Source organism: Mobula hypostoma, chromosome 6, assembly GCF_963921235.1.
Source record: "Mobula hypostoma chromosome 6, sMobHyp1.1, whole genome shotgun sequence".
NCBI classification, from domain to species: domain Eukaryota; kingdom Metazoa; phylum Chordata; class Chondrichthyes; order Myliobatiformes; family Myliobatidae; genus Mobula; species Mobula hypostoma.
In genome coordinates, this window is record NC_086102.1 from 130,971,844 (window position 1) to 130,992,119 (window position 20,276).

A 20,276-nucleotide genomic window follows, 5' to 3' on the forward strand; every position below is an offset into this window, starting at 1 on the left:
ATCAACGTGTTAAAAAAACAGATGATGTGTTTGGGGTTTTAATAGTAGGAAATCTACTAGTCTGTACTACTGAAGCCCCGATGATACCAGATTGAATGAATTTTACTGTACATGTTTCTCAGTAACTGTGCACTATTGGAGAGTGGCATCTCTCAAAGATGCGGTTTGGTACCTAACATGAAAGGACAGGTGCATGGGTCACCATTTCATCAAGTAACTTGGAATACTATTGCGATCTCTCCAAAGTTTTGAATTCAGGGAAGAAGATTGCTTCTCCAGTGCAAATTAGAGATGGACTATAAATGAAACCCCACATTCCCCCCCCCGCAACATTTAAAAGAAACATTGGATTTGGACAGTGTTAATATCAAATGTTCAATTGCTATTATTTCAAGATTTACAAGCAACAGATTTATTAACAGGTTTATGGAAAAGGACACATGATTCTTTTCATTGAACTTGTGGTTGTGTGAGAATGCAATTCGGGAATGTTTTCACTTAGCAACTACCAGCCAGCTCATCCACACATCTGTATCAACCCCATGGCACATCAGTGGGTCCTGCAGCTGTGTACAGATGGCACAAAGCTTACTGAGGAGAACAGAACAAACTTCAGCAGGATGGTTAGGCAGAGCAGATTAAAGTCTGGTGGGAAAGAAAACAGAAATTAAATTGCTTCAGAACAGGCAGATCTGGGGTGAATGTAAGTTGTTAACGGTGAAAGAACAAGTTGAAAAGCTGTTTCAAGTAAAACAATGTATTTGATTATTTGCTCAATAAGAAGAGGCATCGGTTGTGATGGTAACAAATTCGTATTATGGGTGTTTTAAAACATTACAAAATGTTTCTCATGAGAGTCAGCACAGGAGATTCAAGGTCTGATGATACAGTGACCTTCATTGCAAGAAAATTTGAGAACAAGGATGTCTCGCTCCATCTGCACAGGGCCTTGGGGAGGCCACATCTGGAGTCTTGTGTGCAGTTTTGGTCTTCGTATCTGATTGTTGCTTTGGCTTAATTGGAGAAGAATGGGCTTCATAGAAATAGGACTTGTTTGATTAGAAACAGGGAGGATGTTTGTAATGGCAGGGGAGCCCAGAACCAGGGATCGTGGCCTCAGGATATGGGATATGCCAATTAGAATCAGGATCAAGCTAAACCCCTTCATCCAGAGGGTGGTGAATCAGTGAAACCCTTTGCTGCTGAAGGCTGTGTCATTAAATACATTGAAGAAGGACGTAGATGTATTTCATATTGTCAGTGGAATCAAGGGAAACGAGGAGAAAGTATGAACAGGATATATGGGAACAGGTCATTCAGTCCACTATGTCTGTGCTGACCGCCATAAAACCATCTGCATACAATGTGGTCTATATCCTTCAGTTCCCTTCCTGTTCCTGTCCGTGTGCCTTTTGAAATGTCTCTTCAATGCCACCATTGTGGTGCTTCCACCACCTCTCCCTGCAACACATTCCAGGCACCTATTGTTCTCTGTTAAAGTAACTTGCCTCTTAGATCTGATCTTTAAACTTTCAACACTACTCATCTTATATTTATATTTTCAAGTACATGACGTTTCTACCCTAGGAAAAAGGTTCTGACTGTCTACCTTGTATAATTATGTAAACTTCAGGCTTCTCCTCAACTTCTAACACTCCAGAGCCAACAAACCAAGTCTGAACAAACTCTGCTTATAGCTAATACCCTCTAATCCGAGCAGCATCCCGGTGAGCCTGCACCCTCTCCAAATTCTCCACACCCTTCCTGGAATGTGGCTACACACACGTGTGAAGAAAGAATGCCAAGGACATCTGTAGGTTGTGTTAGTTGTTAAAGCAAGCGACACATTTCACCGTATGTTTTGATGTCCGTGTGATAAATTAATCTGAATCTGAAGAATTAGCAGATATTGCATGGAGACCAGGAATGACTGGCTTAGTATGCCCAGAGTCTTGAGAACACTTCCACAGCAGAAAAGGGCAAGGGAACATTTTCCAAAATCATGTAGGGTTTTGATAGCGTAAATAAGGAGATTGCCTTCTGTGCCAGTGGGTTTGGTAAGTAGAAGTCACAGATTTAAGGTAATTTGTAATAACTAGAGCTGACACGAGGGAAGTTTTGTTGTGCAATACATTATTGTGACCTGTAAGGTACTGCCTGAAAGAGAGACAGTAGCAGTTTTAATAATGAATTGCAAAAGAGAATTGATAAGTTAATGAATCAGAAAAAAGATGTGCAGGCCTGCAGAGAAAGGAGCAGCAAGTGGACTAAATGGGGCTGGGACAGGCTGGTTCAATGGAGAAGGCTGAAAGTGCCCAGAGAGCAGAGCACAAGCCAAAGTCAACACAAGGTGCCTCTCACAGAGATAACCTGGTATCCAATGACTTGACAACAGAAACTTGCAATCAGGTGAGCTGTTTGTACTCTTTGCGCCTGGGAGGGATGTAATGAGAGAAAGAAAATTAAAGAGGGTACTCCAGTTTTCTTTATCCCTGAGAATCACAGAAGATTTGCTTTGGGTTTGGAAGGGGTGGAAGCTGACTTTGCGGTGACCTTAACAGTTGCATTCTATTTGTCCTCTTGAGCAGAAAGGTTAAAGGGGATTTGTACTTTGAGGAACTGAGGCTGTGTTTACACTCTTATCTGTAATCCAGTCTTGTGTCCACTCTAATCCGAATTAAAATGCAAATGTAAATAGATTAACTGGATTAGCCGTGCACCATTTCCTGGTGGGTTGGAATGACACCCCAGTGACCTTAGCTTCACCTGGATTGCATGCAGCTCTCAAACTTTACAACTCCTTTAGCACCACCCTGCCCCACACTGTAGCACCATCCCGAACACAATGAGCCGAACCCTCTTCCTCAGCAATGGATTCAGGACCATAAAATGCTTTCATTTCAATGTACAGTATGAAAGTGGTGTTCAACCTCTATATTTAGAAAATTACATTGAATTTACATTTCAAGAATAGGCCATTCAGCCCAACTGATCTATGCTAGTGTTTCTGCTACACCTGTCCCAACTTCACAACCTATCAACACGTTTGCTTTTTCTTTTCTTCTTCACTTTTTCATCTTTCCCTTAAATGCTTCCACATCAGTTACTTCAGCTCCCACATTCACATCTTTATTTCGGCTGAGAGATGCTTCTGCATAGTAGATATTTTGGTTGCCACCTTTCATTCGAAGTAGTCTAGCTCTGCATGTGAATGGACATATCATATATAACAAAGGAAGTGCTGCCGTCATTGGAGAGCATCCAGAGGAGGTTTAGAAGAACGATGCCAGGAACAAAAGGGTTAGTGTGTGAGGAGGGGTTGATGGCTTTGGGCCTGTACTTGCTGGAGTTTAGAAGAATGAGGTAGGGATCTCATTGAAACCTACCAAATATTGCAAGGCTTAGAGAGAGTGGACATGGAGAGGATATTTCAAATCATGGGTCAATTCAACACTATGCTGACCTTTCTGTGCATCTGTGCCAATACCATTTACCCGCAATAGGTCTGTACTTCTTCTGTCCCTGCCTAGTCAAGCAATCTGTCTGAGTGCTTCTTAAAAGTAGTAATTGTATCCAATTCTACCAATTCCTCAGGCAGCATTATTCAGACATTATCCACTCTCAGTATTAAAAATGTACCTCTCAGATCTCCTTTAAATCTCCTTGCTCTCACTTTACACCTAGGCCCTTTTATTATGAAACAGTTCACTGACGCATCACAGTCATAAGAAAGACACAGCAGTTCATGGCCGGGGTGATGTGCAACAATATAACATGATGCCCACTAGCAGTGCAGGTCCTTGCATCAGCTGTTGCTCAGTCAGCTGGCCATCGTGCACTATCCTGTGGATCAAAAGGGAAACTCACCTTTGGGGTGTTCTGGCACATCCCACGTAATCAGGGAATGATGCCCCCGGAAGAATATTCATCCGAAGGATGGAATGCAGCAGGAGATACGCAAAGGATGAAGAGCAAATCAAACATTCAAGTTTGGCAGAGAACGAAGGGATAGGATGCAGTACCAGAGCCACCAGGATCAGAGCTCAATCATTTGCCAGGGCCCATTGTCCAAATACATTTAGGCAGAACCATCATCAACCTCAGATTGGAACGTATCCTATTATCCTTACCATAGACCATAAGACACAGGAGCAGAATTAGGCCATTCGGCCCATTGAGTCTGCTCTGTCATTTAATCATGGCTGATCTATTATCCCACTCAACTCCATTCTCCTGCTTTCTCCCTGTAACCTTTGACCTAATTTTACTAATCAAGAACTTATGAACTATTAATCAAGAACCTATCGACATATAGAAACATGCTGATGAAGTAGGTTTCCACGAACTGCAAAGGGATCTTGGTCCGTCAGCGAGATGGGCTTCTGCAGCCAGAAGGGGACTGAATTTTAAGATTCATGATTCAAGTAAATTTATCACGTGTTCATGGAAACATATAGTGAAATGTGTTGTCTGCATTAATAACAAACACACCCAAGGGTATGCTGGGGTCAGCCAACAGGTGCTGCCACAAATTTCAGTACCAATATAGTATGCCCACAACACAGTTTGATTTCCATCACGCAAAGATGTCCTCCCTATCATCAGTCGGTACAGTGTCTGCTCCCTCCCACAGAGGAAATTCTTCTCTCTGGCCACCTTTAATGATCCTAATCACTGAGTTAGATTGCCCCTTAGCCTTCCTCACTTTTGAAATGTGATGAGATTAAAATCACTATTTTAGCAAAGGTAGGCTTGCTAACAAAGGTGCTTCATGACATGGCTTGGAGGCATTATTGGGTCTGAAGAATGTGAGGCGGTTTACGTTGCATTGAGAATTACTTTCTTCTTTCTCACATCAACCTGAAAAGTTCGAGATTCGAGATTGTTTATTGTCACCCTTCAGTACATGACCGTAAAGGAAGACAAAGTAATTGTTGCTTCAGATCCGATTCAGCAAAAAAAAACACAAGAAGCATAAAGAAGACAATAAAAACAAATACATAAGGTTAGCTTATCTACATAGACTGATTGTATATACATAAAGTGATGGGAGGAACAGGAGTATCTGTGCGTCAGGAGGCGTTGACAGGAAATGATAAAGTACAGGAAATGATAAAGTACAGGAATAACGCCATTTTCTATTTTTCTAGTGAACTCCCAATTCCCTTTGCTGAACTTAGATAGTTTAACGCATTTAATGCTGGTCCCCAAACTTCTAGCCAGTACAACATTAGAAACTCTGTTTGCACAAAGCAAAAGCCATCTATGATTCTTTTCCCAATCCCAAGCCTCTTATTGCTTTGCAATTTTTGTTACTTTAAAGAAAGGTTAAAGATGAGCTTTATTTGTCACACGTATGTCAAAACATATAGTGAAGTGTGTCATTTGTGTCACATCAAACCCGAGAGGATTGCACTGGGGGTAGCCCACAAGTGTTACCACACTTCTGGCAACAACACAGCATGTCCACAACTCACTAATCCCAACCTGTACATCTTTGGACTGTGGGAGGACACCGGAGCACCCAGAGGAAACCCACGTGGTCACTGGGAGAACGTACAAACTCTTTACAGACAACATCAGAAATTGAAACCTGATCTTGCAGCTGGTGCTGTAATTAATGTTTCACTGACTCCCATAGACCCAAATAGAAACTTGAAGTTAAAATATCCCATTTTCCTGCTTTGAAGAGCAGAGTTCTCTCTGTCTCCTGGTTCATATTCATCCCACCGACAACATGACTAAGACATGATCTAGTCATTTATCACTTTGCTTCTAGTCGGATCTTACTGCACAAAGATTACCTGTTTTTCATACTTCTTTACAACATAGGAGAAGGCTATTTTGGCCCATCTAGTTAATGCCAGCCCTGAGTGCAATCCTATTCCCACTTTAATTTTCCCTGTAATATATTCTCCCCATATTTACAGCAACGCCCCCAGATTTCATTATTTGCTAACATACTAGGAACATTTACAATGACCTAACCTAACCTAACCAGTTGAATGGTTAATCTTTAGCATGTCAGAGGAAACTGGAGGAAATCTACATGCTCACAGAAATATTCTGCAAACTCCACACACACAGATCCTGAGGTCAGGCCTAAACCTGGGTCACTGTGTATTTTATACAATGACTAAGCTTTGTTTCACAACATAATAGCAGAGAGTTGACAGCCTGTCACTCTGGCATCATCAGGGATTTGATAGGAAGAGCTGGTATGCAATTAGTCTCTTGTTTTGTTCTCACCTAGCAATCATCTGACTCTTAGTCCACAACTGTGGGTGAGATTACAGATGTGGTATTGAAACTTTGGCCGTCTTGCAGACCTTAGAATTGGATTTAGCATGGAGAAATCTCTGTATTAACTACCTATAAACTGATTCTACATACCATAAACTGTTCCTGTATCTGAGATTCTGCAGATGCCGGAAGTCCAGAGTAACATACACGAAATGCTGGAGGAACTCAGCACGTCAGGCAGCAACATCCCGAGGAAGTCCTAATGAAGAGTCTCTTCCCAAAATATTGACTGTTTATTCCTTTTCGCAGATGCTGCCTGACCTGCCGAGTTCCTCCAGCATTTTGTGTGTGTTATCCGGTACTTCAATCTGGTCTGGTCTTAATAAGCAACCATAACAGCAGTCATTGAAACAGACTTAGTTTGAAAACAGTGAATTTATTAAACAAATAAGTGGAAAATGCTGGACATACTGAGTAGGACAGTAGCGTGAAATAAAACACAGAAGAGAGCTGGCTAATCTGAAATCTCCATATTATTGCATTCAACTGGTTAGAACAGAACATGCTAAGTAATAATCCTCAAGAATTATGGGCAAACCTGCGGTTGATTCTTTACATTTAAGTTTTTATATTTCAAAAATATACTTCATTCATAAAAAGTATATAAAAAGAAAATGCAATAAAATTAGTAATACCTTCCCTAACCATTGTGCGATAAAATCAGCACAGACTATCTAAAATGTTTGCAGTGCAACTCATGTAGTGCAGAGTGTTTCCCTGTAGTAATATTGTCAATCTAGCACCAAGGAGGAGATGGACTGCTGGCTAAATAGAAGTTCTTTGTTGATGCCTTATCAAACTCTCATTGTGACCTGCTGCCAAACACACTGTTGATCTACATGGGGCAGACTAAAGGCATCCATTAGTCTTGCGAGACCATGGATCTGCGCCTGGAAAGTCTTCACTCTCCAGGGCGCAGGCCTGGGCAAGGTTGTATGGAAGACCAGCAGTTGCCCATGCTGCAAGTCTCCCCTCTCCACGACACCGATGTTGTCCAAGGGAAGGGCATTAGGACCCAAACAGCTTGGCAGAGCAATGTGTGTTTAAGTGCCTTGCTCAAGGACACAACACGTTCCCTCGGCTGGGGCTCAAACTCACAACCCTCAGGTAGCTAGTCCAATGCCTTAACCACTTGGCCACATGCCCACACATGGGGCAGATTACGTTACTTTTATCCAAATATTACAGAGTCCCAATTCTATTACTAAGCTGGTGAGAGGTATTCCTTCCAAAGCAAAATCCAAAACGTATCAATCTGCAGTGCATCAATGACTCAACAAACCAGTGCAGGGCAGGAGAGAGTAGGAAAGATTCCTGTTCAGTCTTGGCTGCCTTGACCTCTCATAGTTATCAAAGTACAGTCTTAATGAGCTAGATGCAAATACTAAGGTAATGTGTCACCTACAGAATCATGGATTGATGCAGGTTAAGTGAAACAGTTCAGCTTTAAGGGAGCTTTGACTTCTCGATTCCCACTGCACAACGCCCAGAGCAATGAAAGCACGTACCACCCTTTCTACTAGCATTGCCACTTTCAGGGAGCACCCAAGACCTGATTTGGTGGGATTAAGATTCATGCCTCTTGATCACACCCTGAATCCCTGGACAATCTCCCAGTAACCTAAACCTCTCTGCTGCTAACTTAGAATACATTACTCGAAAGGGCAGTGACAACAGATTCAACAATTGTCAACATCAAACAGGATGCATATTTTTACCTGCAGGGCTACAGGGAAAGAGCAGAAAAAATGGAACAAAGAGCTGGAACAGGCCAAATAGCAGCTTCCTGCAACAACAATGAGATCCACTTTGTGGTTTGCTGATTACTTTTTGGTTTGGAAGATACCAAAAGGATTTTTTTGTTATTTTGAAAAAGAAGAGTTAATTCCTTCACAAACACGGGATTCTGCAGATGCTGGAAATCCAGAGAAATACACCCAAAATGCTCGGGAACTCAGCAGGTCAGGTCACATCTATGGAAAGGAATAAGGAGTCAATCTTTCGGCCCGAGACCCTTCATCAGAACTGGAAAGGAAGGGGGAAGAAATCAGCTATTCCTTCTCGTTAATTCCTTCTCTTTCTCATGAATTCTTGGCTGAGGATAATTCCAGAATGTGATATCCTGGACTTTGTTTTCAAATGTAATTTTCTCTGCGTGGGTTAATCTGATCGCTCTGCTGTGAATGGTGCCTCCTTGCGGAGAGCCTCCTAACCAGAGGTTAACCTGACTTCTTCCTATCTCTAGCCTCACATAGTGGGCTGTGGCAGTGGTTTAATTAAAAGTGTGTCTGCTGGATATCAGCATCGTTGCCTTGGCTCATCACATGAGCTGTTGTTACCCAAGAGACCAGAGCATTATTTTAGCCCTTTCTCATCTCAATAATAATCGAGAAGAATAAAATCCACCCCAGTCCCTCTGCTTTCAAACCCTCCAAAAAGACCTGTGGTAACCTCTGACACCAACACAGCATCTGGGAGAAAAGAAAGAAAGCAACCACAACAAAAGTTCACTCACCTTTGGAGTGTTACCACAGCCTGGGTGATTGGCAGGACCACGATGACACAATGAATGGGCTGGGGAGCTATGTACAACTGGGAGATTTTTCTCTCACTCATTCTACTTCTCAGGAATGCTGACAGTTCACCAATAGCTTGGCTGGCTCACAATAGTTGTGTGTGGGGTGTAAAACACACATTGAGTTTGCTCTGTTCTTCTTGGCTGTGAGGTGACGCCTGATACTTTCGACAGCTGCAGACTTCCCTTCCGTTAGCCACCTCAGGCAGGGAAGGAATGATTTCAGCATCACCTCTCATATACCCAGGAGATTGGCAAGTTCACCTTCTCTTCTTCTTACACTCATCTGTTTTTAATATTAACCTGCTTATCTCAATCTAACGTCCCATTAACTTCTGTCAATACAGCAAAGATCCTGGGTCACTATCATCTGTAAGCTTCATGTTCCCTCCTAGTTCATATCACATGAGGTAAGCCCTCCCTAAACCTTTACACCTCTCTCTCTTCCGATAAGATGCTCCTTAAAACATACCATTTTAACCAAGTTTTATATCACTAGACTATTGTGATTGAATTCTTGATAAAAGTGTTACTTAATTGTAGGTTTTATTTGCACAGTACCTCATCCATTTCCTTCTTAGAAGCCATTTTCTACAACAGATTATTGACATAAACCTATCGTTTTTCAGTTAAATTCAACAAATTTGTTAAGTATGACCTGTAGCCAGACCCTGGGTGGATTGCATAATTTCGAATTCTTCCCCATTGCAGGAAGCATTGATTCTGATTCCAGAACTTACAAGCTAATGCAGTTATTCTCTTTTTGCACTGTTCAAAATAATGGAATAGTTTGCATTTTACCTTTATTTAAAAGGGGCACCATAACTATGATATAACTTGCTCGGGGAGTTGCTGCGTATGCTTAATTGTTTTCTTTCTATCTACCTGCTTCTCTTTGACTTTTCTGCTTTTCTCTTTGTTTTTCATACTGTCCACAATATCTCAACTCATTGCACTGCTGGCATTTTTTTTAGATTATGAGAATACTCAGTCCTCGTTTACTGTCATTTAGAAATGCATGCATGCATTAAGTAATGATACAATGCTCCTCCAGAGTGATATCAGAGAAAAACAGAACAAACCAAAGACTAACACTGACACAACCACATAATTATAACATATAGTTACAGCAGTGCCAAACAATACCATAATTTGATGAAGAGCAGACCATGGGCACGGTAAAAAAAAGTCTCAAAGTCCCGATCGACTCCCGAGTCCCCGATAGCAGGCAGCAAAAGGGAGAAACTCCCTGTCATAAACCTCCAGGCACCGACAACTGCCGATGCATTGAAAGCACCTGACAACAGCCGACACTGAGTCTGTCCATCCAAAAACTTCGAGCCTCCGACCAGCCCCTCTGATACAGCCTCCCGAGCGCCATCCTCTGCCGAGCGCCTTCGACCTTGCCTCAGCCGCCAAAACAAGCAAAGCCGAGGATTCGGGGCCTTCTCCTCCAGAGATTCCGGACCACACAGTAGCAACGGCAGCGAAAAAGGTATTTCTGAAGTTTCTCCAGATGTTCCTCTGTACTCTCACGTCTGTCTCCATCAAATCAGAATTGTGCACGGTACCCTACTTGACAGATTACAGATATTCACCGGAGTGGCCGCGTGCGCTGTGTCACGCTGCCATCTTCTCCTCCTCATTTATGTATTTATGTTTATGTATTTATGCACATTTTATTCCATACCCTTACCTTAACCTGCAACTTTATTTTTATATAATTATTTATTCCTTATAATTGTTGAAGGTTCCTGTCTTTGGTTGCATGTTGCACCCTGATCAACCCACCACAGCAAATTCCTAATACATGTATGGTGAATAAAGTTGATCCTTGTTATCTCCTACTCATTTAATATCCTTCACAGTTGGTCATTTACGCAAAGTCATTTAAGGGGAACATGAGGAGAAACTTCTTCACTCGAAAGGTTGTGAGAGTGTGGAATGAGCTGCCGGTGCAAGTGGTGCACTGGATCTCGATTTTAACGTTCAAGAGAAGTTTGGATAGGTAAATGGACAGTAGGGGTATGGAGGGCTTTGGTCCTGTTGCAGGTCAATGGGAGTAGGCAGTTTAAATGGTTCGGCACGGACTAGATGGTCCAAACGTGCCTGTGCTCACCATCGACCTCCCATTTAAACTCATCCTACCCTAACCCCATTTTTACTTTACCCTCCCTACACTGTTATCAACTGTCCACCCTCCAAGCTCTACCAATCACCTGCACTAGAGGCAATTTACAGTCGGTACAGTGTGGGACGTTGGAAAATGGAGCACCTTACAGGGAGCGTGTGTCAGCTTCCTCACAAACAGCACAGGAATGAACTTTGGTCTCCAGCGCTGTGAGGCAGCAGCTCTACTAGCTGCACCAGCAGGGCGTCCCCTCTATCCCTTTGACATTCTTTACATTTTTATTTAAAATACCAAGTCAGAATCGTAATCAGGTTTATCATCACTCACATATGTTGCGAAATTTGTTGTTCTGTGGCAGCAGTACAGCGCAATACATGAAATATAATACGAGGGGTGATTGATAAGTTCGTGGCCTAAGGTAGAAGGAGTCAATTTTAGAAAACCTAGCACATTTATTTTTCCCACATTTACACACTTAGTCCAGCGGTCGTGGAGCTTACGGATCCCTTCTTTGTAGAAGTCGGCGTTTTGGACCTCCAGAAAGTGGTCCACAGCAGGGGTGATTGATAAGTCTGTGGCTTAAGGTAGAAGGAGATGAGTTATTAACTTCAAACTTTCTGCATTTTCACTCAAAGAGTTGAACTGCACGTGCATGTAACAAATGCTGTATAACTCATCTCCTTCTACCCGAGGCCACAAACTTATCAATCACCCCTGCTGTGGACCACTTCTACAAAGAAGGGATCCATATGCTCCACAACCGCTGGGCTAAGTGTGTACATGTAGGAGGGGACTATGTTGAAAAATAAATGTGCTGGGTTTTCTAAAATTGACTCCTTCTACCTTAGGCCACGAACGTATCAATCAACCCTCGTAGATTTCAATATGAAATACAGTATATAATTACAATAAGAAATATATAAATATAAAATAGTGCAAACAAGAGAGCAAAGATAGTGCAAGGGTTCATGAACAGTTCAGTAATCTGATGGTGGAGAGGAAGAAGCTGTTCCTAAAATATTGAGTGTGTGTCTTCAGGATCCTGTACCTCCTCCCTGATGATGGCAATGAGAAGAGGGTATTGTCTGGGTGGCGTGGACTCCAGAAAGATGGATGCTGCCTTTTTGAAGCATTGCTTTTAGAAGATGGCCTCGACAGAGAAGGAGGCCAATGCCCAAGATGAAGCTGGCTGAGATTACAATCCTCTGCAGCCTTTTTTCGATCCTGTGAATTTGCCCCTCCATATGCAACAGTCATGCAGCCAGTCAGAATGCTCTCCACGGTACATCTGTAGAAATTTGCTTGCCTTTGGTGACATACTAAATCTCCTGAAACTCCCAGTGAAATATAGCTGCTGGTGTGTTTTTGTCATACTCTACCACTTACAGCCGTTATTGCCTTCAAGGTAATTGGGATGAGGGGGTTGAAGGGGTGTGAAAATGGGTGGGCACTGGGTAGAGGCCGCCAAATAACTGCTGCAATGTAATGTCTGGGAGGAAGTGGCTAGGCTGTAGGCTGCAGGCACCGAGAAAAAGCGCAATCTGCACGTAGCGACTTACTGATCCTAGTCAAAGCAAAACAAAGAGAGGGAAGCTGCTGTGTTTAATTAGATGGGAAGGTATGGGAACTAGTTGCGGAAGGTAGAATCATATTTGGGGAGAAGAAGAATGGAAAATAAAAGCGGAATCAAAAAGTAAACACGCTTGTTTAAAGAAAGGAGTTGGGACATCATTGCACAGGCACAAGAGTATTATTATATCATACAGGCCACAGAGCAACCCACACAATCTATTAACAGGACATGGCTGTGTCTATAAAATGCCTGAACTTTGACCCGACATTGTGCCAATTCTTACAGCACAAAGAACTGAGCGGGCCTAGTGAATCAGAGCAGTGCCCTCCTGCCTCTCTGCTTGCATTCAAACTCGGCAACAGGCTCTCTTCTCTTTAAAGAAACAGCACAACAGTGCCAGAGCCTTTTAAAGGCAGAGAAAATATAACGGACCCCCCAACCCGGCCCTTTTATCAGTCTGTACATTGTTTATGGTTTCCTCAGTAACAAGGAACCCCAGTAAAAAATATTCCCCCATAACAGGCAGCTTCCACCGAAACATTGCCAACGAAGCTTTCAAATAAATAATAAGGTCTGAATTTGCACCTTCAATGCAGTATCCAGAGAGTTAGTCATTTTATGGCATAACCTATTCAGCAACTTCTAATTTTAAAATCTGCTTGTAAACTGTGAGAGGTAAAACCTCTCCCCCTACCCCCACACTCACTGCTCTCCACAGGGATTGCTCCCTCCATGATTCCCTTCCCACTAATCTCCATCCCAGCACTTAACCATGCAAGCAGCCAAAATGCAACACTTGCCCAGTCACCTCCATTCAGGGCCCCAGTGAGGCAGGTGAGGCAACACTACATCTGCGAATCTATTGGGTTTGTCTATCCTGTCTGGCGCTCCCGATGCCGCCTCCTCTACATTGGTGAGACCTGCTGTAATTTGGGAGGCCGTGTTGTCAAGCATCTGTGCTCCATCTGCCAAAAGCAGATCTTCCCAGTGGCCAAACATTTACATTTCCATTCCCATTCCTGTTCTGACATGTTGGTCTATGGCCGCCTCTTGTGCCATGATGAGGCCACCTTTGGGGTGGAGGAGCAACTGGGTACCCTCCAAACTGATGGCATGAATATCGATTTCTCCTGCTAAAAAAAATTACCCCCTGCCACCTGCCTCTTCTATTCCCCACTCTGGCCTCTTACCTCTTCTCATCTGCCCATCACCTCCCCCGGCACCAATCCTCCTTCCCTTTCTCGAATGGTTCACTCTCCTCTCCTGTCAGATTCCTTCCTCTCCAGCCCTTTACCTTTCCCACCCACCTGGTTTCACCTATCAACTTCTAGCTATCCTGCTTCCACTCCCCCCACCTTGTTATTCCGGCGTTTTCCCCCTTCCTTTCCAGTCCTGAAGAAGTGTCTCGGCCCAAAACGTCAACTGTTTGTTCATCTCCATAGATGCTGCCTGACCTGCTGAGTTCCTCCAGCATTTTGTACATGTTACTTGAGGAAAAAATTAGTGCTTTGGACGGGCTACTTTGCAAGTTGAAGTGGCTAGTTTTCACCAGGCACTGGTTATCTTGATAAAGTCAAAAGTAACGGGGCATTCTTTGTTTCAATCCACTGAGCAGATGTATCACTGAAGGTCTGCGGCAGGGGCGCACTGGCCCTGGGGATGGGAAAGGGGTGCACTGGCACTAGAGATGGGGCAGGGGTGCACTGGCCCTGGGGATGGGAAAGGGGTGCACTGGCACTAGAGATGGGGCAGGGGTGCACTGGCCCTGGGGATGGGAAAGGGGCGCACTGGCACTAGAGATGGGGCAGGGGTGCACTGGCCCTGGGGATGGGAAAGGGGTGCACTGACACTAGAGATGGGGCAGGGGTGCACTGGAGCTGGGGGTGGGGCTGGGGCACACTGGCACTGGAGAAGGGGCAGGGGCGCACTGGCCCTGGGGATGGGAAAGGGGTGCACTGGCACTAGAGATGGGGCAGGGGTGCACTGGCCCTGGGGATGGGAAAGGGGTGCACTGGCACTAGAGATGGGGCAGGGGTGCACTGGCCCTGGGGATGGGAAAGGGGCGCACTGGCACTAGAGATGGGGCAGGGGTGCACTGGCCCTGGGGATGGGAAAGGGGCGCACTGGCACTAGAGATGGGGCAGGGGTGCACTGGCCCTGGGGATGGGAAAGGGGCGCACTGGCACTAGAGATGGGGCAGGGGTGCACTGGAGCTGGGGGTGGGGCACACTGGCACTGGAGAAGGGGCAGGGGCGCACTGGCCCTGGGGATGGGGCAGAGGCGCACTGGCCCTGGGGATGGGAAGATGGGTTAACTTTGTACTATATTATTGCTAGTATTAATCTCGTACTTTCACAAACAATTCCAATGCAGCTAATTCTGTTTCCTCCAAGAAATTGCACAGTTCAAACTAAATTATTTCTAGAGAAAAACATGGAGAAAGGTAAGAGGATCATTGATAAGACTCCTTCACTATCAGACTCCCACCAATTGCATTGCCCTATTGATCCAAAACTGCACTCAGCTAATCATGAGATACAACTTTACTTTCTGAAGTTAACATCGAAACAGTTTTTTTTCTCCAAACTCCTCTGTTTAAGGATCACACAGAACATTTCCCATACATAAATTAAACATGAAAAACACACAGTAATTTCATTCAGGTGTTGTAGTATTTAATAGGGTCTTCTATTTTTTAAATGCCTGAATGAATTAGTGCCTCAGGCCATATAAATGCTACACTGCTTTTCAACAATGATATTATTGCCATAATAATCCTAAATTAGCTCTATACTGTATTTCATTCTAACCTTTACACAGGCTCTTAGCTCATTATAAAGCTGGGCACAACGCAATAGCAAATCAATAGCTTTCTGATCAATGATGCTGTATCATCCTTCACAATAACACTAAGCTGGTTACATTGCTTCAAACCCCATCCTTTAAAGGGGCTACATTTCAGCATTGCAGTCACCTTGACTCAATGTATCTATCGTGTAAATAGTTGTCATCCTTGTGCTGCTAAGGCCCAGCTCAGAGACCTGCATCTAATTCTTCAAAATAGAGGCTTTAATTTTCCCAGAGGAAGCCTTGTCCCAGGGCCCAGTCATCAGCTGCAGATTGCTTAACTGCTTCCCAACCCTCTGGAGTATGGAGGTTTATATCCCTGTCAGCTAATGAGCTAAAGATCAAATTACTGAAGCATCCAGGATTCGGAAAGTAGGAGAGGGTGGGGGGCGGGGTTGGAGGAAGGCAGGAAGAAAATAAAGCCCAAAGATTAAGCTCTTTTTCTTCTGTCATATACTGTTATTCCTTACTGTAATCTGTTTACAACAGAGGCAGAAGACGACAATGGGACAAAGAGATTTTTTAAAAATCACGTGTAGATGAGTGGTGTTGCAAAGATGTAAGGGTTAAAAACCAAGCTGTCTTTAATTGGCTTCACATCAGTGGGTGAAGGTTTCGTTTTGAGCCGTACTATTTGTACGGGCTAAGAGTAAGACAATTACTGCCAAATGTTACAAGTACAGAAATCCCCCTCTGAGCTGGTGAACCCCAATCCTATTTATGCCCAACCCAATTGGGATATCAGAGTGGGAGCAGTTGGAACCCAGCTACTCAAGTGTCTTAAAATGAATTAAAATTTCAGGAAATGGTCAATTCCCTTAACCAAGGCTGTCATTATGAGAGCAGGAACATTTTCTTCTGGTTCTCTAATTTACCTGGCTGTTCGTCCAGTAGCTTAATAAATAATGAGCCTGTGTACAAATGGTTGCTTACATAGCTGCATTGTGCAGCCACTCTCAGTTATAAAGTACCAACACATTATACAACAATTGCCTGCCCACCACACTCTGAATGTCCAGAAGCTCCCAGGAAAGATCATCTGCAGTGCATTGACCTACAGCGTTTGCAGAACGTGTGTTTCCAGGATATTAGTTATTCAGGTAGGGACTTGTATCCAAGATGCACAAGGTTGTCTCTAGAGTAAGCAATAAATACCCTGAGACTGGCAGTAAAACTTCAGAGTGATAAACCCTAAGCTCAAACCCAAATCTGAGTTGACTTGACAGAGGAGCACAAGATGATAAAAGACACTGATCGAGTGGACAACCAGAGACTTTCTCCCAGGGTGGAAATGTCTAGTATGAAGGGGCATAATTTTAAGGTGATTGGAGTGAAGTTTATGGGGGGAGAGATGTCAGAGGTAAGTTGTCTTTTTTTACACAGAAGTATGCATATTGATGATAGAAAGTGGAGGGCTATGTGGGAGGGAAGGGTTAGATTGACATCAGAGTAGGATAAAAGTTTGGCACAACATGGTGGCTGAAGGACCTGTACTGTGCTGGAATGTTCTATGAGGGGTTAAGTGCCAAAATCTCTGTTTTCAGTTCTGTATTCACCCTTCCTGTGCATGTTTGCCTGGGGCTTTGGTTCCCATTTTCACACCAGTACAAGTACACAGTTATGCAAGCTATGATCTCCTCTCTAGCAGTACTCACCACTCCTTAATAAAAAGCAAATGATTCACAAAGTAAGGACAATGGGAATATTGCCATCATGGTAGCAGTTATCTATCACCTCAGCTGGAAGGGCTGGATTCAAGCCTCAGCACTATGACTGTGACTGACCGGTGCTGGCATTGACAATGCCTTGCAGATTAGATGCTTTGAAACATCACTTTTGCTTGGAAAATGTTATTTTGAAAATGGCTGATGGAGTTATTCTTGGTGACCTGGTCTGTTTTGTTGCGAATACACTACCCCTAAATAAAGGGCGTGATTAGCACATGGTGTCACAAATTCGAACACAGAGCAGAACAGCCCCTTTAGCCCACGATACTGTGCTGACTCTTTAACCTACTCCAAGATCAATCCATCGCTTCCCCCTGCACTTTTATATCATCCTTGTGCCTACCTAACAGTCTCCTAAGTGTCTCCTAATGTATCTACCTCTATCCCACCCCTAGTGCGGTATTCCACACACTTACTGCATTCTGTGTAAGAAACCCATCTCTGACATCCTCATGCACTTTCCTCCAAACACCTTAAAACAGTACAGTGCAATACAAGGTGTACTATAAATTATAATAAATATATTTTTAAACATCAATAAGAGAGCAAACAAATAGTGAGCTGGTGTTCACAGGTTCATTGTCTATTCAGAAATCTGATAGTAGAGGGGAAGAATTTTTTGCTAAAACTTTGAGCGTGTGTCTTCAGGTTCCTACGCCTCCTCTCTGATGGTAGTAATGAAAAGAGGGCATGTCCTGGGTAGTGGGTCCTTCATGATGGATGCTGCCTTTTTGAATCATCCCCTTAAGAAGTGAGGCTAGAGTCCATGATGGAGCTTTGTCTCTGTTAGCTTTACTCTAACTCTGACAACAGTGCAGAAGCATGACTTGGCTGCAAAATGCTCTAGGGTGTCCAGAGGCTGTGAGAAATGCTGCGTATAAAGCCCACAAATTGAGAGTGGGCACATTGTGATATCACCTGCCCTGACTTGGCTGGCAATGTCCCAACCTGCAATTGTCTCATCACAGTCCCAATCTCACTTCGTAAATCTGCTCCTAACTCTTTCCCATGACTCACCAGATGAGGCAGCTGCAAGAAGAGCTGGATCTCCACAGGACTGAGCGGGGAGCAGAACCCTAGAGGCTACACTGGGTTAGCTGGGTGGGTAGCTGTGCAGGGTCTTGAAGGGCAGTGAAAGTTCACAGAATACAGGGAAAGACCAGACTGGGTGGAAATACAATTAAACTCCGAAAGTACTGAGGGCAATGAGGAGCCAACATATCAAGGGTTTTGGAGGGTGTCCACATTATCTGCACTGAGACTCTGTGATGAAGAAAGGGGTGAAAGGGAAAATGGTGACCACCCGATCCTATTTGGCCCAGACACAACCCCAATCGACAAGGATCCAGTTCTGGTCCTGTGGTGAACAGGTGGGGAACTGTACTTCAGAAGTGGGTGTGGAGGGTTGGGCGAAGCAGTGAGTTGGTTGGGGGGGGGCAACTGGTGGTGGAGGTGAATTGACATGAAAGACTGGAGCTGGCATTGTGGTGAGAGTGCGCAGCAGGGGGGAGGGGGAGGACTTAGGATCCATGGTCACCTCTTTGCCGCCCCCTAAACGCCCTGTCTGCCTCACTACCAGACCAGGCCAGACTCAAACAGGGCAGGTAGAACTTCTCTGAGGTCTGATTCAGAGATACCAACCCTCACCAAGAGGAACCTGGGCATAGTGTCACAAACGGAACTATTCCCTCTCCGTCAGCTGCAAAACTCATGAAAAACAACTTTAACTCTGCAAAACGTATATTAGTATTTAAAGCTTCATGTGGACTAATTCAATCCTCTGTGGTGAAGCCCTAAATTGGACCTCTGATGCCATAAAGCAGTTTTGTGATCCAGGGCTGGTTAGACCATAGCCCCATCACAAGGACAGCTTCTATCATACTGTTATAAGACTATTGAACAGTCCCCTAGTAGGACAAAATGGACTCTTGACTTCACAATCTACCTTGTTTTGGCCCTTGCACTTCACTATCTCCTTGCACTGCACTTTCTGTGTAACTGTAACACTCCACTCTGTGTTCTGTTATTGTTTTTCCCTTGTCCTATCTCAATGCACTCACTGAAGTGACAAAATGATCTGTGGATGGGAAGCAAAACAGAAGTTTTTCACTGTACCTTGGTACACGTAACAATAATAAATGAATTTACTGGTTTTTTAAAATAGCGTATGCCTCACTTTCTTCTTTAGAGCTGCTGGCCCCCCAAATGTGGTGTGATTGGGAACGAGGTTGCTATGAGCTGAGCCACCCAAAACATCACGAATCAAATACTTTGCTAACTCCTATTCTGTTGGCTAGGTGCCTTTATTAAGACACTCTTTAGCATTAATTGTTGCAAAGTGAGTTCGGCAGATAAACTGAATTCCTTCGTACACATTTCCTAAATAAATACTCTTTTGTTAAATTAGAAAATGAATAAAGAAAGATATGCATTAAGAGGAATTGACTGATGTGACGGAGAAGTATTTAATAGGGGGACTTCACTCAAGTCCCAAAAGATTACAGGAGATGATTATCCAGTAATCTTTTTATGTTCTTATAATATTGGAGTTTATAATGAGAACTCTGACTCTTCAAAGTGCATTTCTTAATTCTTTCTTTGCATTTTTCACAAGAAAATTCACCAAATCATCAAAGTTTACATAAAATGCTTTGCCAGCACCAGCTAGACTAACATTTAGAAAACTTTTGGTCAAAGCAGAGGGTTTATAGAAAGTCACTAATTAGAAGGATCTTAATGATAGGAATTAATTTATGACAAATTAGTTCAGTTCTGTATTAACTTTTTTGTAGCTACCCTTTCCGATACTAGTTTATGTTCAAAATGTTCAGTTGCTTCCTGCCAGAACTAATTATGTGATCTATTTAATTCTCAACCTGTTTTCCTTAATTGTACTGATACAGCAATGAGCGTAATGCAGTAACATAATAAGCACCTCACGGAATGACATGTACACCAATCATTCATGCCAATTCCCGAAAATAACTGGGCTATATTAAGAGATTATCATAAGCAGCATTGGGTCAAAAATACTCCCAAATGGGATTTGAACTGTACATGAAAATAATCTGATATGGAAAGAAAAATTATGATGATGTATCTCCAAAAATCAAGGTACAA

The 20,276-nt window shown here is 43.4% G+C and overlaps 1 protein-coding gene across 4 annotated transcripts in view; it reads right to left on the reverse strand.

The window, feature by feature from the left end:
- The window catches only part of agap1 (ArfGAP with GTPase domain, ankyrin repeat and PH domain 1), a 683,413-nt gene that overhangs the window by 14,443 nt on the left and 648,694 nt on the right, over positions 1-20,276 (reverse strand). The gene's annotated exons all lie outside the window — the stretch shown is intronic.